General features: G+C 40.9%; 1 protein-coding gene across 5 annotated transcripts in view; it reads right to left on the bottom strand.

Moving 5' to 3' along the window:
• EP400 (E1A binding protein p400) overlaps nucleotides 1–17,322 on the bottom strand; it is a 136,768-nt gene extending 119,446 nt beyond the window's left edge. For 4 of the 5 annotated variants that reach the window (XM_043984283.1, XM_043984293.1, XM_043984279.1 and 1 more), the window contains exon 1: nucleotides 17,158–17,321. The gene's annotated coding sequence lies outside the window, so the exon portion shown is untranslated. Of the gene's footprint in view, nucleotides 1–17,157 lie in introns of all 5 variants that reach the window. The other variant, XM_043984269.1, reaches the window with a different exon arrangement.
• Nucleotides 17,323–18,105: the final 783 nt, after the last annotated feature.

Genomic DNA, 18,105 nt, shown 5'->3' with positions numbered 1-18,105 from the left:
AAGATAGAATGGAAAATTTTGATTATATAAAACGAAAAAAAATGTACAAACAAAATAAGTGCATTTAAAATTAGAGAAACAGGTAACAGAAAATTCCTGCAAATTTCTCTGATAAAGTATCATATACAGAAATACATAAGAAACTTATTCAAATTTATAAGTCTAAGAGCCATTCCTCAAAAGATAAATGGACAAAGGGTAGGAACAGCCAGTTTGCAAAGAAAGAAAACAAAGTTATTAACAATTAGACGTGTTAAAAAAAAAAAAAGGAGGCAGCTAGGTGGTGCAGTGTTTTATAAAGCACAGGCCCTGGATTCAGGAGGACCTGAGTTCAAATCCGACCTCAGATACTTGACACTTACTAGCTGTGTGACCCTGGGCAAGTCACTTAACCCTAACTGCCTCACCAAAAAAAAAAAATGTCTATTAAAGAAACACAAATTAGTTTCACCTCTCTGCTATCAGAGTAGCAAAGATGACAAAGGAGGAAAATGAGCAATGCTGGAGGGACTGCAGGAAAACAAGCAGCCTCACACCGTAGGTGGAGCTACGAACTGACCCAGCTATTCTGGAGAATTATTTGGAACTGTACCCCAAAAGTCACTAATCCATAATATCCTTTGAGACCAGCACCCTCTTAAATACCACTATTAGGCCTATACCTCCAAAAGAGATCAAAGAAAGAGCAAGAGAACCATATGTACAAAATATTTATAGCAGCCATTTTCATAATAGCAAAAACTTGGAAAATAAATACATTCTTTCACTTGGTAATTTCATCAGCTCCCAAGTGTTTAGTTATCATCCCTATACAGATGGCTCTCAGATCTATACCTACAAATCTAATCTCTCTCTTCAACTCCAGTCCTACATCATCAACTAACTACTGGATATTTCAAACTTGATGTTCTATAGACATTTCAAACTCGCTGTGCCCAAAAAAGAACTCGTTACCTTTGTTTCAAAAGGAGTTTTCCAAACTCCCTATCTCTGTTAAGGGCACTATCATCCTTCACAGTTTTGCAAGTTGCCCTGACCTCCTCATTTTCCCTCACCCCATAAACTTGTCAAGTCTTGACATTTCTGCCTCCACAACATCTCTCCCAACCATCTTCTCTTACCTCAAAAGGCCATTCATTATCTTAGGTCAGGCCTTTGTCATCTTTCTCTAGAACTAGTGCAATGGCCTCGAGTGGTCCCTGTGTTTCATGTCTCCCCTCTCCAATCAATCTTCCACAAAGCTGCCAAAATGATGATCTTAAAAGTGCAGACTGGACCATGTCACTTCCCTACTTGACAAATTCCACTAACTCCCTATTATTTTTAGGATAAAATATTCCATCATCTTTATCATAACTTTTATGATTTCTACTTTTGTATAAGTTTTATAATGCAATTATTAGCACAGTAATATATGTGCATAATTTATGAGTAAATAACAGAGGGAATGCATGTTCAATTTTTTTAACTGATAAGGAAACACATAAAAATTTGGAAATCACTAGACTAGACACCTCTAAGTTCTAGCTCAAAATCTAGGGTCCTATGATAAAGTGACAACCTGAAGGCACTGGGTATCTGAAAGGCAGGAGAAAGGAGACAAGAATTAAGAGAAAAACAAGGCCAAATTTCTCCTACAATCCTAAACTAAGGTACTAAAAATGAATCATGGGGCAGCTAGGTGGCACAGTGGATAGAGCACCAGCCCTGGAATCAGGAGGACCTGAGTTCAAATTTGGCCTCAGACACTTAACACTAGCTGTGTGACCCTAGGCAAGTCACTTAACCCCAATTGCTCCCCCCCACACACACACAAAATGAATCACCCTTAGACCTGAATAAAACTGAACATTTCAGCTTCTCCCAATCCAACCAGTCCTCTCATTCTTGATTAATTCAGACCAATGGTTTAGCATAAAGAGCCATGAGTCAGAAAAACTAAGTCTTCATTCCCACTTTGCCATTCTTCGTTCATTCAACAAGCATTTATTAAAGACCTACTAAGTGCAATGCACTATACTAAGCACCAGGGATATAGACTTTTTCTTAAGGTCCTTGTCTCCAAACAACTGTCTTCAAGTACTTGATATAAGAAGGGAGGAAAATCATCTTGATTGGTAATTGAGTGCCCCTTAGAGTCACAACTTCAATCTCATCCTTGATTCTTCATGATAGCTTACCTTTACCAAATCTTGTCTCTCTATTTCCACAACAGCTCTAGAATACAGCCTCTCCTCCCCACTCACAGGGCAGCCATCTTGGTGCAGGCCCTCACCCCTCCCCCACTGAACTATTCTAATGGCCTCCTCTATGACCTCCCTGATTGTAGCTTTTCCCCCTCAACGATTCATCCTCCTTCCACTCAGCTGCCAAAGCTGATCTTCCTGAAGTGCAGCCCTGACCATGTATATTTGGTCAAGTCTGATGAAATAGAAATTCCTCAGTCTGACATTTAAAGTACTTCACAACTTGGCCCTGTCCCTACCTTGCCAGCCTTCTCACACTTCACTCCCCTCTTCACACTTTGATTCTTCCATCCTGGACTCCTGGTTATTCCATTTTCCAATCACCATACCTTTGCGATGACTGTCTCTCATGACTGGAATGTACTCCTTCCTCACCTTTGCTTCTTAGCATTTTAATTCATTTTAATTATTTAATTTTATAAAATTATGGTTTCTAACATGTTTTATAATTAATTGCCATTTTATTAGTTTTGATATATACATATATATGTATATGTATGATACATACATGTATATGTATATGTATATATACACACACACACCAGTAAATGATTGACTACATGTCGCCCTAACTTCTCATGGTCTCAGGTCTTCAGACCTACATTGTCCTAAAAGGGAAAGCCAAGTCAAGAGCACAGACCAAGCATCAGCCAAGAGAGAAAGCCAAGAGCCAAGCCAAGAGCCAAGAGCCAAGTCAAGACCCTGGCTCAGTCAAGAGTTTTATCCTCTTTTGATAGAGGTGGGTCATTATACATTGATCAAAGCTAACTGGTTAACATCATTCAATTCCATTGATTGACATGACTTGAGAGTGATCTAAATTAAAATGAATTCTACAGATGGCATCAGGGAAGAGTATGCAAAAGACCCTCACTGAAGGGCAAATGTGAAGTCCTGTATCTAGGTGTGATTTGATCCTATCAATCTTTCAGTGAGCTAGACAAAAGAGTCTATCTCCATTTCGTGTGTTCCCTTGAGTTTGTCCCAAATAAGATCTGCTGAAATTCCTCAAGAATTGGACTTTCAAAAAAAAAAGAACTGAATTTTCTGGAATGGGGGGGTGGGGGAGAGACTGAAACTTATCTCTGGGTCCCCCAAGAAATCCATTATTAATTATTATTTTCTCACAATTTCCTTCAAGACTTAGTCAAACCACCAGTTTCTTCATGAAACCTTTGTCCTGGTCCTCTCAGCTGCTAGCACAGCCTCTCCCAAAACTACCTTTTATTTATTTTGAAAATATATGGTTATATGTCATTTTTGTCTTTGTATTCCTAATGTTCCCCACAGTGCCAGACATAGTAAGTTCTTAAATGCTTTTTGATTAACTACTTGGAAACTGATTCGCATAGCCCACTATGTATCCAGCTGGCATCATACCCCAGATCATGCTTCACCTCCCATCCTATTCAGCCATCCATCTAGGTCATCTTACCACTTGCCTGATATCCTTAACTCCCTCCCAGTCCCCCAGCTCCCTGTTTTTCATCTCTTGCTCTGGGCACAGTAATCAAGTTATTGCTATCATTGCTTCCCTATATTTTACTGTCAGATTACTGCCTAATACATCAACTCATCATCCTGTGATTCCCCAAACCAAAATTCTTTTATGGTACATAAATATAATGCAATTGTATTACAACTTAAAAATGACAAATATGAAAAAATACAGAAAATCGTGGAAGACTTACAGGAAATGATACAAAGTGAAGCAAAAGAAGAAAAACAATAAACATAATGACTACAACAATGTAAATGTAAAGACCAAAAAAAGAAAGAAAAAGAAAGTGACCAGGTGAAGATTATAAGCTTAGCCCCAGAGAAGAGCTGAGAAATAAATGTCCTCTCTTCTTCTATCCTTTACAGGTAGGGGTTCACAGAGACACAGACAACAGATTCAGATGATGTCTAATTTAGACAAGCTGTCTTCTTTTTCTTTTTTTTGTGCTTTGTTATAAGGGATGACAAACTGAGGAAAAATGAAAGAGAGATATCTGAAAGTGAAGATGAGACAAAAACAAAAGATAGTAATAAAAATTACTAAATCTGAAAAGGTAAACTGGAACCAGATTGTGAAGGCCTTTAAATGGCAAGCCAAAGAGTTCGTTTTTTATAACACATTATCAATCTCAAGCTGAAAGGGATCTTAAGAGTGCGTTAAGAAGGGAGGGAGGGAGAAAAAATTGGAACTCAAAAACATATAAAAATAAATGTTGATAACTAGTTTTACATGTAACTGGAAAAAAATACCACAATTTTTTTTAAAGAACATACTGAGTTTTACAAACTTTTAAACTTTTAAAGAGTATATTAAGGGACGGCTAGGTGGGGCAGTGGATAAAGCACCGGCCCTGGATTCAGGAGTACCTGAGTTCAAATCCGGCCTCAGACACTTGACACTTACTAGCTGTGTTACCCTGGGCAAGTCACTTAACCCCCATTGCCCTGCAAAAAAAAAAAAATTAAGGGGCAGCTAGGTGGCGCAGTGGATAGAGCACTGGACCTGGATTCAGGAGGACCTGAGTTCAAATCCACCCTCAGACACTTGACACTTACTAGCTGTGTGACCCTGGGCAAGTCACTTAACCCTCATTGTCCCACAAAAAAACCCAAAAAACAAAAAACAAAGAGTATATTGAGTTTTACCCTTCATTTTACAAAGGTGGAAACTGAGACCCAGGAAGATTAAGTAACTTGCACAAAAATACTTGAGTAGTAAAAATCAAAAATAAAATTTTAAACCAAGCTCTCTGATTCTAGAAACAGTGCTCTTCCCATTGCACTACACTGCCTCTCTATCCTAGGGAATCACTGAAAATTCTTAAGAAGGAAAGTTGCAGGTTTGGAATCAGATTTTAGATACTTCTGGCACAGTGTAGACAACAGATCAGAGTTCTGAAAAAGACTGAAGGTCTTATGAAGACCAATAAGGAGGCTATCATGACAGTACAAACGAAAGATGATAAAGGCCTAATCTAGGGTAGAGGCCATAATGAACAAACATAAGGGTATTCAAAGGGATATCATGGCAACAGAAATGAAAAAAAAAAAACTTAGCAAAAGACTGGAACTAGAGGAATGAGAATGAGTGAACAATGGAGAATGACTAAAAACCTGTATATCTAGAAGGATAGTGGTACCCTCAATAGAAATAAGGAAGTGTAAAGAAAAGGTAGCTCGGGAGGTGAAGATAATGAGTTCTAAACATGTTAAGTTTGAGCTGCCTAAGGAACATCAAGGTAGAGATGTCCAGGAAGCCTAGAGCTCAGAAGGGAGACTGAGCTGTATAATTATCTACAGAAAAATAAATGAACCCAGAGAACCTAATTAGATAATCAAAGCAAGAGAGGATAGAGAGAAAGTAGGACCCAAGATAAAGTTTGACAGACACCCACAGTTAAGGAGAAGGAAATGAATGATGATCCAACAAAGAATCACATTTAGAGGGAGAAGGAATATAAGAAGCCATCTAATTGGATCCCTTCCTTTATCCACCTAAGAAAAAATTCGGCCCAGATGGCAGAGGAAAGGCAGTTAAGTGCTCAGAGCTCCTAACACAATTACTCCAAAAATCTCCAAGAAAAAATGAGGCCCTCAGAAGTTACCCACATCCCCTGATGACTACAAATCGAGTAATCTTTTTTTCATAAGAGTACTTTATTATTTTCCAGTTACATGTAGAGATAAAAACCGGATAATCTTTCCAGATCAGGAGAACGATTAGAAAGCAATGTTAGAAAGGTCAATGAAGAAGAGAATTTCCAAGAGGAGGAAGTAGTCAACAATGTGAAAAAACTGCAAAGTGTTCAGGAAAGATGAGACTTCAGAAAAGGGCAATTAGATTTAGGAATTAAATTGTTGTGTGAAGTAGACAGAAATCAAAAAGCAGTGAAATGAGTGAGAGGTGAGAAAGTAGAAGGGGCAATTAAGTGAAACTTTTTCTCTGAGTTTGTAGAAGGGAAAGGGGATCCAGGATAAGTGCTTTAGAGGAACAGCAGGGCCAAGTGAAGGTTTTTTACAGACTAGTAATAAGCATGGCATTATTTATAAGCATCAAGGACTAAGAGTAGATAAATAAATGTTGAAAATGGGGTAGGAGGGAAAAATAGAGGGGAGAGGACAGAAGTGACAAACTCCCTATAGATCAAGGACACAAGTGAAGGTGTTGGCCTTGGAAAAGAAAAAGAACTGCCACTATGTCAGAGAAAAGGAGGAAAGAATAGAAGATAATGTAGAGGGATTTTAAGTTTTAGAAAAGGAAAGAAAAGGGACTCAAAGTGGGGGAGAGGGGGGGTAAGAGATTAGAGGTTTGGAACTACTGCTGAAAACAGTAAAGTACAACAAAATCAATGTAAAGAAAAACTGGCTTGTAACTTGAGCAAGACACTTTCTTTGGCCTCAGTTTCTCCACCTATAAAATAAAAGTAATGAGTTTGCTGACCTTTAAGATACCTTCCAGCACTAAAGCTCCAGATAACAACCTTCCATCTATCTCCCTACCCTCCATGAACCAGGCAGATAAAATCATTTTTTTAAAAGGTGGAAAAGTTATTCATGTTTAAAATGACAATTTATTTTTGGCCTATATGCATTAAAAAAACACACTTCTGACATCTATATTTAAGAAATTTAGATATAAAAAAACTTTTCTATAAAGTGTTATAAAAACAATAATACCAGTGGGATTTAAATTTAATAATACTGGTTTAAATGTCCAATTGTATTACCTATATAATTTATATAGGTAAGATATTACAGCTGAGAAAAAACCACAGTAATTAATGTTAATTCAGTTGTTTCTATTCAATTTTTTATGCAATGCACTCCAAATTCAGAAATAACAAAAAGCATTTGTAGATATATTAAAAAAGAAAGACAAATGCAAACTAAACAAATAAATCCTGAGCGCTTGTTTAGTGTAGAAAGACATCTCTGCCCCAAGTTTAAAGTAATAGGAGAGGTCCTTTGTCCCAGTCTCAAGTGGCAGCCTACTCCAATCCAGCCTCCATACATCTGCCACGGTGATATTTCTCAAGCATAGGTCTGACTATCTTAGTCCCCTACTCAATAAACTATAATCATTTCTATTGCTTCTAAAAGCAAATATGAAGTCCTCTTTGACATTTAAAGCGCTTTACAACCTAACCCCAACCTACCTTTCCAATATTAATCCCCTTCACATAAACCAACCAACCAATAAACATTTATTAAGCACCTATTATGTACTAGGCACAATGCTTAGCTTTGAGGATACAAAGTCTCCTGACCTCAAAAAACTCACAACCTAATGGAGAAAGACAACACATGAAAAAAAGCTAAAGTAGGGAGGAAGGAAGGGAGAGGAGAGACAAGGAAGAAGAGAGAAGGTCTCTGTGCTTTTGCACTGGCCAACTCCCACAGCTTAAACTTCCCTCGACCTCTTGCAATTCCTATTTTCTTCAAATCCTGGCTCACCAAGCATCACCTTCTTCTACAGGAAACCTTTACTAAAACCCTCAAATACTAGCATCCTCCCTCTCAAATTGCCTTGTATCCTGAATACACTTACGTGGGTCGGGGAGAGGCAGGGAAGGGAATGGGGGGAGAGAGACAGTGGGTGAGGAAGAGAGAGAACAAGGGACAATGAGAGAGAAAGAACACGAACTCCTCGAGAACAAGGACTACTTCACATGTCACTGTGTCCCCAGCACCCAACACAGTACCCAGCACCTAGCAGGCACTTCATAATTAGTAAATATTTATTGCTTAGCAGACTCATTACAGTTTAAATGGACTCTAATGGAAAACTAACACATGAAACAATGAGAAAACTATTAGACTACAGGATGGAAAAGTATAGGTTGGACTTAGAAGTGGAAGTTAGGGAGGATGCTGGTCAAGAGCTAGAAAAAAATAATAAAGCACGTTAAAATTTGCACAGCACCTTATAGGTGTCATCTCATCTTATCCTCACAACCCTGAAAAGAAGGTTCTATTATTATCTCCCCCCCCCCCCATTTTACAGTTGAGGAAATCAGTAGAAGTGAAATGCCCTGCCCGGGGTCACATAGCAATTAAGTGTCTGAGGATGGATTTGAATTCAGGTCTTTCTAGCTCAGATCCTATGCTCTATCCATGGTGCCACCAGCTGCCAGAACAATATCAAATCATGTTCTAAAGACCAAGATTTCTTTTTTTATGGTGTAATTCTAATAATAGACATGCAAATTGGCATGGTTTATTAGAATATAAAGAAATACTGGTCTGTTATTAAGAGCTTTATGGACTTCTTTAACAGCTTTGCCATACTCTATTACGGTACATAAATTCCAAGCGGCCAATTATTGAACCAAAGTAGGCACTGAGAGGAGGGTTGTTCAAGATCACATTTAAGATCCCTTCAAACCTTAATATCTATGATATTAGTGTTTAGAATCAAAAAAGTACAACATGAACATGAATTTCTTTATCAAGTCCCATGTATTAGGACATCAACCTGGAAAGTTTAGGATAAAACAAATGTTTTATACAAAAAGTAATCAATCTGTGGAATTCATTACTTCCTATACTAGAGCAAGTCACTTCCAAAGACAGAGACAGTCCATAATAGCATGAGGGAAAGGCTTCAGATAGCTAGACTTTATAGTCATCAATAATCATCATGGAGAATAATCAATCAAGGTCTTCCCCAATCAAGCCCAGAGTAACCACCAAATGGACCATAATAATCTTCTCCAAATAAGCTTGAATTTAACTCAACAAAAATGTATAATGTGCCTACTATGCATAAGACATTAAGCTAAGCACTTTACCTTTTCACAGAAGAAGAGTCCTTGCCTCTAGCTCACAAGCCCATAGAGAGGAAAGGGAAAAACAGAGTCTTCCCAGGTTGATGGGTCCTCTCTCCTTTACAAATTCTGCATTCTGGTCTCCCTGTTGTTCCCCATGAGGCAGTCTGGTACAAAATTGAAAGAAGGCTGTATTTGGAGTCAAAGGGGCAGGGGTTCAAATTCCACACTTTCTACTTGTGAAATCTTGGGGAAAATACTTAATGTCTTTGAGCACCTCAATTTCCTGAGCTCCAAATAATGAGTTTGAACTAGATGACCTCTAGTCCTTCCAACTCTAAATCTATAATGTGAAATTTGATATGTCACCTGCGCATACAGCCAAGCCGCTGATAAAAATGTGAAACAACACCAACCAAGCACAACTACAGGGACATTCCACTACAGATTCTCTGAATGGACCTCAAATCATAAATACCTATTCCTTGGTTCCAAGTCCACCCAACTAAAATCTTGTCCAGATCATACCTCTCTATCCTATCCACAAAAACAGAATGAACAGACAATGTAAATGTCTCACTAAAACCTCAGTAAACTACATGTACACATTGGCACTCCTCCAAGCCATTATCCTCCATTATCCCCCAGCCAAGTAATCCTGTCAAAAAAGAAAAGAAAGTTAGTCTGGCTAGCATGACCTTTATTTGTGGAAGTCTAATGTAGACTCTGGGATCATCACTTCCTTTTCTAGATGTTCACTAATGATGCATCCCTGTAATATATTCTGTAAATTTTCTTGGAACCCAAGTCCAATCCATTGGCCTAGGGTTTGCACATTCTACTTTCTCTTCTCTTTTTTTGAAAACTGGGGCAATATTTGCCCTTCTCCCCCTATCCTGCAACATCTCTCCATTATCTTTCAAAGACTCTGACAGTGGCTCATCTTCATATCTATCCTGTACCATGCCAGTACCTTGGTATGTAGTGTGCATCTGGTGACTATAAGCCATCAAAGCAGTTAAGTATCTTCTTACCATCTCCCTACTTACCTAAGATTTCATGTCTGCATTAGTCATTTTTGTTCTGTCCTTTCCAGTCCAAAAACTCTGGGCAGAGACTTAACTCCAAAGCATCTCTTGCAAATATCCCTTCCGTCTGCTCAGAGGCCACCGGAGTTCAGAGCCTTCTCATGCCCCACACACAAAGACTACTGCAAAAGCCTCCTAATTAGTCTCCCTACCTCCAGTCTCTCCCTTTTCCAATCCATTTGCCACAAAGTAAGGAACCTGATATTCATAAAGCATAGGCCGAACCATGTCACCCCCATGTTCAAAAAGCTTCAGCATCTCCCTATCTAGGTAGAGGAAGCTGATAGCACAGTGGATAGAACATTGCACTTGGAGTCCGAAAAAAAAATCTGAGTTGAAACCCCGCTATAGACAATTACTAGCTGTGAGACCTTAAGCAAGTCACTTAACCTTTGTCTGCCTCAGTTTCCTCAACTGTGAAATAAAGATTATAATAGTACCTGCCTCCCCAGGGTTATTGAGAAGATCAAATGAGATAATTTTTGTAAAAAGCACTGTGCCTGGCACATAATAGATACTATATAAGTATCCCTTCTAGGATAATATACAAATTTTCCCATTTGAAAAAAGCCCTTAAGAGGCTCCAGCCTACACTTTCTGGTTTATTCTACATTACTCTTCTTCTCACATTCTTACCTTTCAGCCACAATGGCCTAGCAGCTGTTCTGCAAGCACAACATCCTCTTTCCAGTGTATCATAACCCGCCCCCCCATCCACCACCCCTCTCTCCTCACTCTCCCCTCAGGAATCCCTAACTCCTTCAAGACTCGGCCCAAATGCAGCTGCCTCCTGGGTTGGGCCATTTCTGATGATCCCTTCCCCAGATGCTAGTGCTACCCCTCCCCCAAATTACCTAGTTTACTGTGTATATATTTTGTATTTACTTATATGTGTATATATATTGTTTCCCCCAACAGAATGTAAGCTCCATGAGAGTAGAGAATGTTTCATTTTTGTCTTTGTAGGCACCTAATAAATGCAGGACAAATGCCTGAAAAAGAATTCAGAAGCAAAAGAAGACTGGATGGTTCCATTTCCTTCCCTTCATTATTTATGGCCCTCTGGAACTCTAACTCCATAATTGTGTGATCACTCCATTCCCCCTTTGATCCCATCAATCCTTCTCTAATCCTCTTGCCTTCAATACAGCTGTAAGGAACATTTTAAAACTTTGGGTTTTTGTCCTTGGTAACCTAAGCTCCTTCTAATTTTTTTTTTTAAGTGAAGCAATTGGGGTTAGATGACTTGCCCAGGGTCACACAGCTAGTAAGTGTTATGTGTCTGAGGCCGGATTTGAACTCAGGTACTCCTGACTCCAGGGCCAGTGCTCTATCCACTGCACCACCTAGCTGCCCCAACCTAAGCTCCCTCTGAAGGACTAAGGGCTACTATGCAACATACTTTTGAATTTGTCTTCCATTACCTTCCCTTGCAAAATTTCTTTTGAAATCTCCATTAAAATTTTGAATTATAGGGGCAGCTAGGTGGTGCAGTGGATAAAGCACTGGCCCTGGATTCAGGAGGACCTGAGTTCAAATTTGGCCTCAGACACTTGACACTTACTAGCTGTGTTACCCTGGGCAAGTCACTTAACCCCCACTGTCCCACCAAAAAAAAAAAAAAGAAAAATTTGAATTATGCAAGAAAAGTCATTAAACTACACATAACCTTTAACCCAAATATTCCACTACTAGACTCTACCCTAAAAAGGCCAAAGACAAATAGGCCCCATATATAACAAAATATTCAGAGCAGCATTTTTTGTAATAGGAAAAACCAGAATTAGTGTAGGTGCCCATCAACTGGAGAATTATGGGTCAATTGTGGCATATGAATATAATAGAATACTATTATAGTATAAGTATAGTATAAGAACTTAACATATATAAACTTTCAGAGAAGTATTGGGAAGACTTAATGAACTGATGCAAAGTGAAGTAGGACCAAGAGCAAAGTGAAGAAGGCAAGAACAGTATACAAAAAGAAAGAACTAAAATACTGTAAATTAAAAACAATAAAAGATCAGTAAACTGATTAATTATAATGACCAATCTCAATCCTGGAGCACAAACAATGAAACATATTTCCTTTCTCTTCATAATGAGGTGGAAGATTAGAAATGTGGAATATTGCATAGGTTGTCAACCTCCAGGTTGACTGGTTTTACTTAATTGTTTTTATTATAAGTGAGGGTTCACTGAAGGGATACATCAGGAAATGACTGATGTCAAAAGAAGTTATAGCAATAAAATTTCAAAAATGAAAACCAATATAAACTGAACTCTATGAAGGAAAAAAGTTTAAAATAAATAAAAGTTGAATAAATAAATAAATAGATAAATAGATGTTCCATGGGTTGAAATAATTCCCTAAAAATATACAATAGCACCTTTAGGTGATTCCCCTTTTTCTGCTTACTCAAAACAGCCTCTCTTTGTGGCTTCAGATACCCCTTCTGGGCAGGCTTTCACTATAGAATTTCAGTCCATCCTTTACCTGAACCCTTTGGAATGTGCTGTCCCAAAATCTAAGCATGTGTCAGACCTGCCTGGTTTTTTGAGTATTCCTAGAATGGCTACATCATTTCTCCTTCAGCAACCAGTTTCCCCTGCTGGTGTAAATCAAGTCCAGAACACAAGTTCCCCTTTGCAATATTTCTGACATTCAAAGAATGAAATTAGCTATCATTAAAGTAAAGCAAGAAAGTATTGGCTGTTTTCCCTTTGACAGTAGCATATGTATGGATAACTGAAATTCCCCATCACTACTATAAAGTGCCTTAATGCCAGTACATATTCCTCCTTCCTTTTCTGGGTAGGTGGCCTATGTTCTACTCCAGTGACAATGCTGCTCTTTTTGCCTGTTTAAAAAACCCTGCCTGATTCCTGGATCTCCTCATATGACACTATATTCTTAATATTAATACTATTACACCCCCATTCAACCTCCTTTTCCAATTTCCCTTACTTATGAATAGACACTCCCTAACCAGTCACAGGTCCTATTGGCAGTGATACTTACAAGGAAATTCTGCCTTCTTACTTTGGGATCTCTAGTTCACCTAGTTTCTCACCCATTCTCTGTGCATTCATTCATATAAAGATATCTGAGGCCAGAGGTTGGACAAAGTGTTCTCTGAGACTTTTGTCTCCCAGGTATCTCTCCTGCATTGTAGCTACTCCCTAAGGCACCTAACTGGGTTTATAAATACAAGGAATTTTCTTTTTTTCCCCCCTTCTTTTCAGTGTAGAGTCCTCTTAATTAGATTTGCAAGATCCTAAAACAGAATTTTTTTTATCAGCTGATGCACTGAATTCCTGGTAAAAAGTCTTTCATTCCTATATTTTAAGCCAAGATTCAAATACCACTTTAAAACGTCATCTCTTAGCCTTATTCATTTCCCAAATCTACTTCTTTTTTAAAACCTTCTTTTCAATGGGAAGCAGAGGTGAAAAGAATACCTATATCTCCAAAGTGATCAATTTCCTGCTCAAGACTTCATAATCTTTCTCAAAGTTGTCCAGATTCCTTCTGGAACTATCAATTTTGTTTTCATGAATCTAAATATGAATAAAAGTCATTCAGTTTGACAAGTCTTGGGAGATTCTCTTTCACACTCTGGATAAGTTCCATAAAAAGACAGCAGTCTTCTTTATTATTAATGTCCAATCAACAAAAACCTGCCTTTCTACCTTTCAACAGAGAGTCAGTCACCAGCCATCACTATTTTTCTTTCTCTAACCTTTACTGGATTATCTCTCACCCAATAACACCTACAGATCCATGGCATTACCTAGAAGACAAGGAGCTAACTTTCCCTCCTCTGGATAATAATAGTTACTTAGCACTTATTATTAGAGAAATTTTGTAAAGCATTTTGGGCTTTTTTTTTTTTGGTGGGCAATGGGGGTTAAGTGACTTGCCCAAGGTCACACAGCTAGTGTTAAGTGTCTGAGGTCAGATTTGAACCCAGGTCTTCCTGAATCCAGGAAAAATCCAGGATAAAGCTGTTGCTTTATTCACTGCACCACCAAGCCGCCTGAAAGCAGTTTACAAATATTATCTTGTTACCCTACAATAGCCCTGGGAGGTAAGGGTTCTCATTATCTCCATTTTACAGAGGAAACTGAGTCCAAGTGACTTGCCCAGAGTCACCCTGTTCATGTTTGAGATCATATCTGAAGTCAGGTCTTCCTGACTCCAGATCCAGCAATCTAGCCATGGTACTATTTAGCTGCCATGTGCTCCTATATGTTACTTAGTTCCAAGTATTTGAGGGTCTTTCTTCCCTTTCTCCAGTCACATTTTTCTACTTTCCAATTTCCTGAAACAGGTCAGGATTCTCCGCTGCCTCTTCAAATCCTATTTCTTCTTTGTTTTGACACTGAAGCTCTCCATCCATTTATTTAAGAAAACCTCATTTTTTTCTGATAGTCTGAGAACAGAAAGGAGTTCTTCTAGTCCCTCTCCCCTAGGAAGACCAGCCTGTGCTGGCAGAAACAAGCAGTGCATGACCTGTGCTGGTCACTGTGAAATTCTCCCAGTTTTCTATGCTTTCTAGAAGCAAAACCCTCAGTCTTCTGCCATCCCTTCTGACAGCTGAGGGCCAGCTTCCCAGGAAAACTGCTAAGCAAACTGATAGTGAGGGTTATCTTTGTCTTTCTCACCTCCTTAGTCCATGAACAGACACAACCAATTTCCTTTCCCTAGTCTTAGCAACTTCCTTTTCCCCTCCATGATCCTCTGTGAGCACTATTCCCTCTCAAGTTCCAAAATCACACAATCTCAGAGCTGGAGAAGATGTCAGATGCCATCTTGAATGTGTTGACTGATTAAGGAAAATGCTAACATACTAATTTCCAAAACAACCATTGGCATCTCACATCCACTTCCGTACATCTTTCATATTTTTCTGCCATAAACATTTTTATTCTCACTAACTCCAATTTAAAGGGTAGCTGGTTAACCTTAATTCAGAAATTACCTTAGTATTATTCAGGCCACTTTAACAAAAGCACATTAGAAAAGAAATTAAATCCCTGTTTTTGTTTTTCTTTTAAGATGACACTTTGAAAAGTAAAATTTCTGAGAAAATAAGCATCTCTGCAATATTATGACAGGTTTCAAAATCAATGTTAATGTAATTAAAATATTCTAAATAAGAGCAGGAAATAAACATGATTAATACTTTGTTATAACATCTAAATATACACAAGATCAACATTATTCAACATCATTTTTAAAGTCTAAATTTACTTAAAAAGTAAAGACTGAATTTACTGTTACCTTTTTAGATTTTTCCCAAATAGGTTAGCAAACAAGAATACTGTATAAAAATCATGTTGATAAAGGGTCTTACTAAATACAGTCAAAATAACCCATTAAAACAGCTAGTCAAAGACTGCTGAAGACATTCAAGTGACTTTTTCAAAACTGGCTTATTAGGAAAATGAACAATTTTCAAACAATGCCATGGCATCCAAGGCCTTTTCCAGGTTTAAAATTCTATGATTCGATCTTATGGCTGTGGGTTTCGATGTTATTTGTATACCAGGTCTATACTTGGGAGTTCTAAGATCTGGGTTTAATATTTACTTGCTGTATTTTTTTTCTATTTTTGTTTTGTTTTGTTTTTTGCAGGGCAATGGGGGTTAAGTGACTTGCCCAGGGTCACACAGCTAGTAAGTGTCAAGTGTCTGAGGCCGGATTTGAACTCAGGTACTCCTGAATCCAGGGCCGGTGCTTTATCTACTGCGCCACCTAGCCGCCCCCTTTACTTGCTGTATTAACCCTGGTGGTGGGGGTGAGAATTAGAGGGATTCACTTGATGTGTCTCAGTTTCTAAATATGTACTTGTATTAACAATGCTAGTTTCCTTCCTTCTGTTCTTCCCGCTAACTAGCGCTATTCAAATATGATTAGAATTATTTTTTAGATTTGTCACGGATTTGGGGTTAGAAAGGATCTTAAAGATTATCAATGTTCAATCTCCGTTTTAGGGCTCCCGAAAGGTTAGGGGTACCTGCCGAGGGTCACGGAGGTAGGAAGTGGCAGAGCTGAGATGGAAACCCAGGTTGCCTGACACTTCATCATCCAGCCTGCTCTCTCCCCTATACATCATCCCTATACTACTAAGAATCTAAAGGATGAAAGGGTCTCTTGTTTCTATAGGGTCTTCCTATGAAGGCTCATGAGAACCTAGCTGGGGACTAAAAGCAGGTGGATCTCACCCAGAGATCACTTCTGCCCCCGGGGAAAGGTAACAGGGGAGCGAGAGGATTGACAGCTCCGCCGTTACTTTGGTCCCTTGCCCAACATCGCTCTGCCTCCGAGGAGAATCCTACATCCTGCCCGGCCACGGGTTGGATGATGGCGAAGGACAAGACAACGAAAATCGAGCGGGGGCAGAAAGCACTACCTCTGGAGATGTGAAGGAGACGGGAGAGGTCAAGTCGTTTCCCGATCGCTGGGCCTCAGTTTACTCCTCGGTTAAAATAAAGGGGAGTTGGCCTGGCTGATCTTCGGCGTCCCTCACCCTACGCTCCCCCGGGTGCTGACAACAATGGTCAGGGCGACGAGGAGCTCCGTCTGCACGCAGGGGGCCTAGGCTTCGCTTCCCCGGGCCCAACCCCTCGGCCGGTACCTACATCCCCCACCCGCCACAAAGAGGAGGCGACGGACTCACGTCCGGCGCGGAGGGAAGAGCAGGAAAGGCCCCGCAGCTCCGCGGCGGCCCGGTGCGGCCTCCCCCACCTGAGCTCCAGTCCGAGCCTCGAAACCGCCTCGGCCCTCAGTGCCTCCGTCCAGCGCTCCGTCCAGCCCTCCGTCAGTCCGTCCGTCCGGCGACGGCGGCGGCCCGGAAGCCCCGGCGGCCCCTAGGTCCGACGACCGGAAGCGGCCCCCGCGCGCCTACGCGCCGCGCCTCCAGGGGCCCGGGCCGAGCCCGCGCCGCCGGGGACGTGGGGGGGGGGAGGGGGGCTGGCCCCGACCCTGACCCCGGCCCCGCTTTCCCTCGTCCGCCTCGGCTTTCTCTGCGACTCCAGAGACCGACTTACCTCGGCTCCCGACCGGAGGGAAGGAGGTGGCAACAGCGGCTGCGGCCGTTCAGCGCCCTGAGGAGAGGCGAGAGGCGGCGCGACCACGGCGAGCCGGCGGGGACACGCGCCGCCGGGACTTTCGCCTTCGCGTCGTCCCCCGCTCGCCTCAGGGCCCAGCCTGAGCCCCACTCGCGAGGGCGCGTCAATTCGAGGCGCTGGGGGGCGCTAGGGGGCGCGAGGGGGTAGGAGGGACGGGGAGTATCATAGAGAAAGGAAGGAAGGGATAGAGAGGAGAAGACGAACGAGAGGAGACGGGAGAGAGAGAGGCTGGCGGGCGGGGCTGACGGGAAGGAAGGCGACTTGAGGAGAGCTGATGGAAGGAGGGGGAGGAGGAGTACTACTAACAATACCCTCTCTAGGTGACAGCCCTTTGTAGGGCGCCTTAAGCAATCAGCCCTGGGCGCTCAGCCAGCATTTAGTAAACTAGGGACTGCAGAAACAAAGACAAAACAGACACGCCCTGCCCTCGAAGACCTTACTTTCTACTGTGTAGACAAAAGCAATCAATGAACTCTCGCTGCAGTCTCTGCCCCCTCCAATGCAGCCCCCACGCTCACCTGTCAAACTGCCTTGACAGCTCTGACCCTGGCACTTCCCCTACTCAATCAACTCCCTTGACTCCCTGTTACCCCCACAGGACGTAAAAGCCCATGTTTGGCTTTTAAAACCCATGTGAACCGAGCCCCCCCCTACCTTTACAATCGATCCAATGACACTGGCCGCCTCTCTGATGCCCGACCAATCAATCAGCCCTTATTAAGCGCCTCCTGCTATGCTAAGGGCTGGAATACTGGGAGGCAAAAGAGAGTCCGGCCTTTAAGGGACTCACATCTCTTGGCACAAGCTTAACACATCGTAAACGAGAGGGTTCATTGGATGAGTAAATGAGTCTGATGGGAGAGACAA

The sequence above is a fragment of the Dromiciops gliroides genome, chromosome 1, assembly GCF_019393635.1.
Source record: "Dromiciops gliroides isolate mDroGli1 chromosome 1, mDroGli1.pri, whole genome shotgun sequence".
NCBI classification, from domain to species: Eukaryota; Metazoa; Chordata; class Mammalia; order Microbiotheria; family Microbiotheriidae; genus Dromiciops; species Dromiciops gliroides.
Note: the sequence above shows the minus strand (reverse complement) of the source record. Positions and strands in the feature narration are given on the sequence as shown.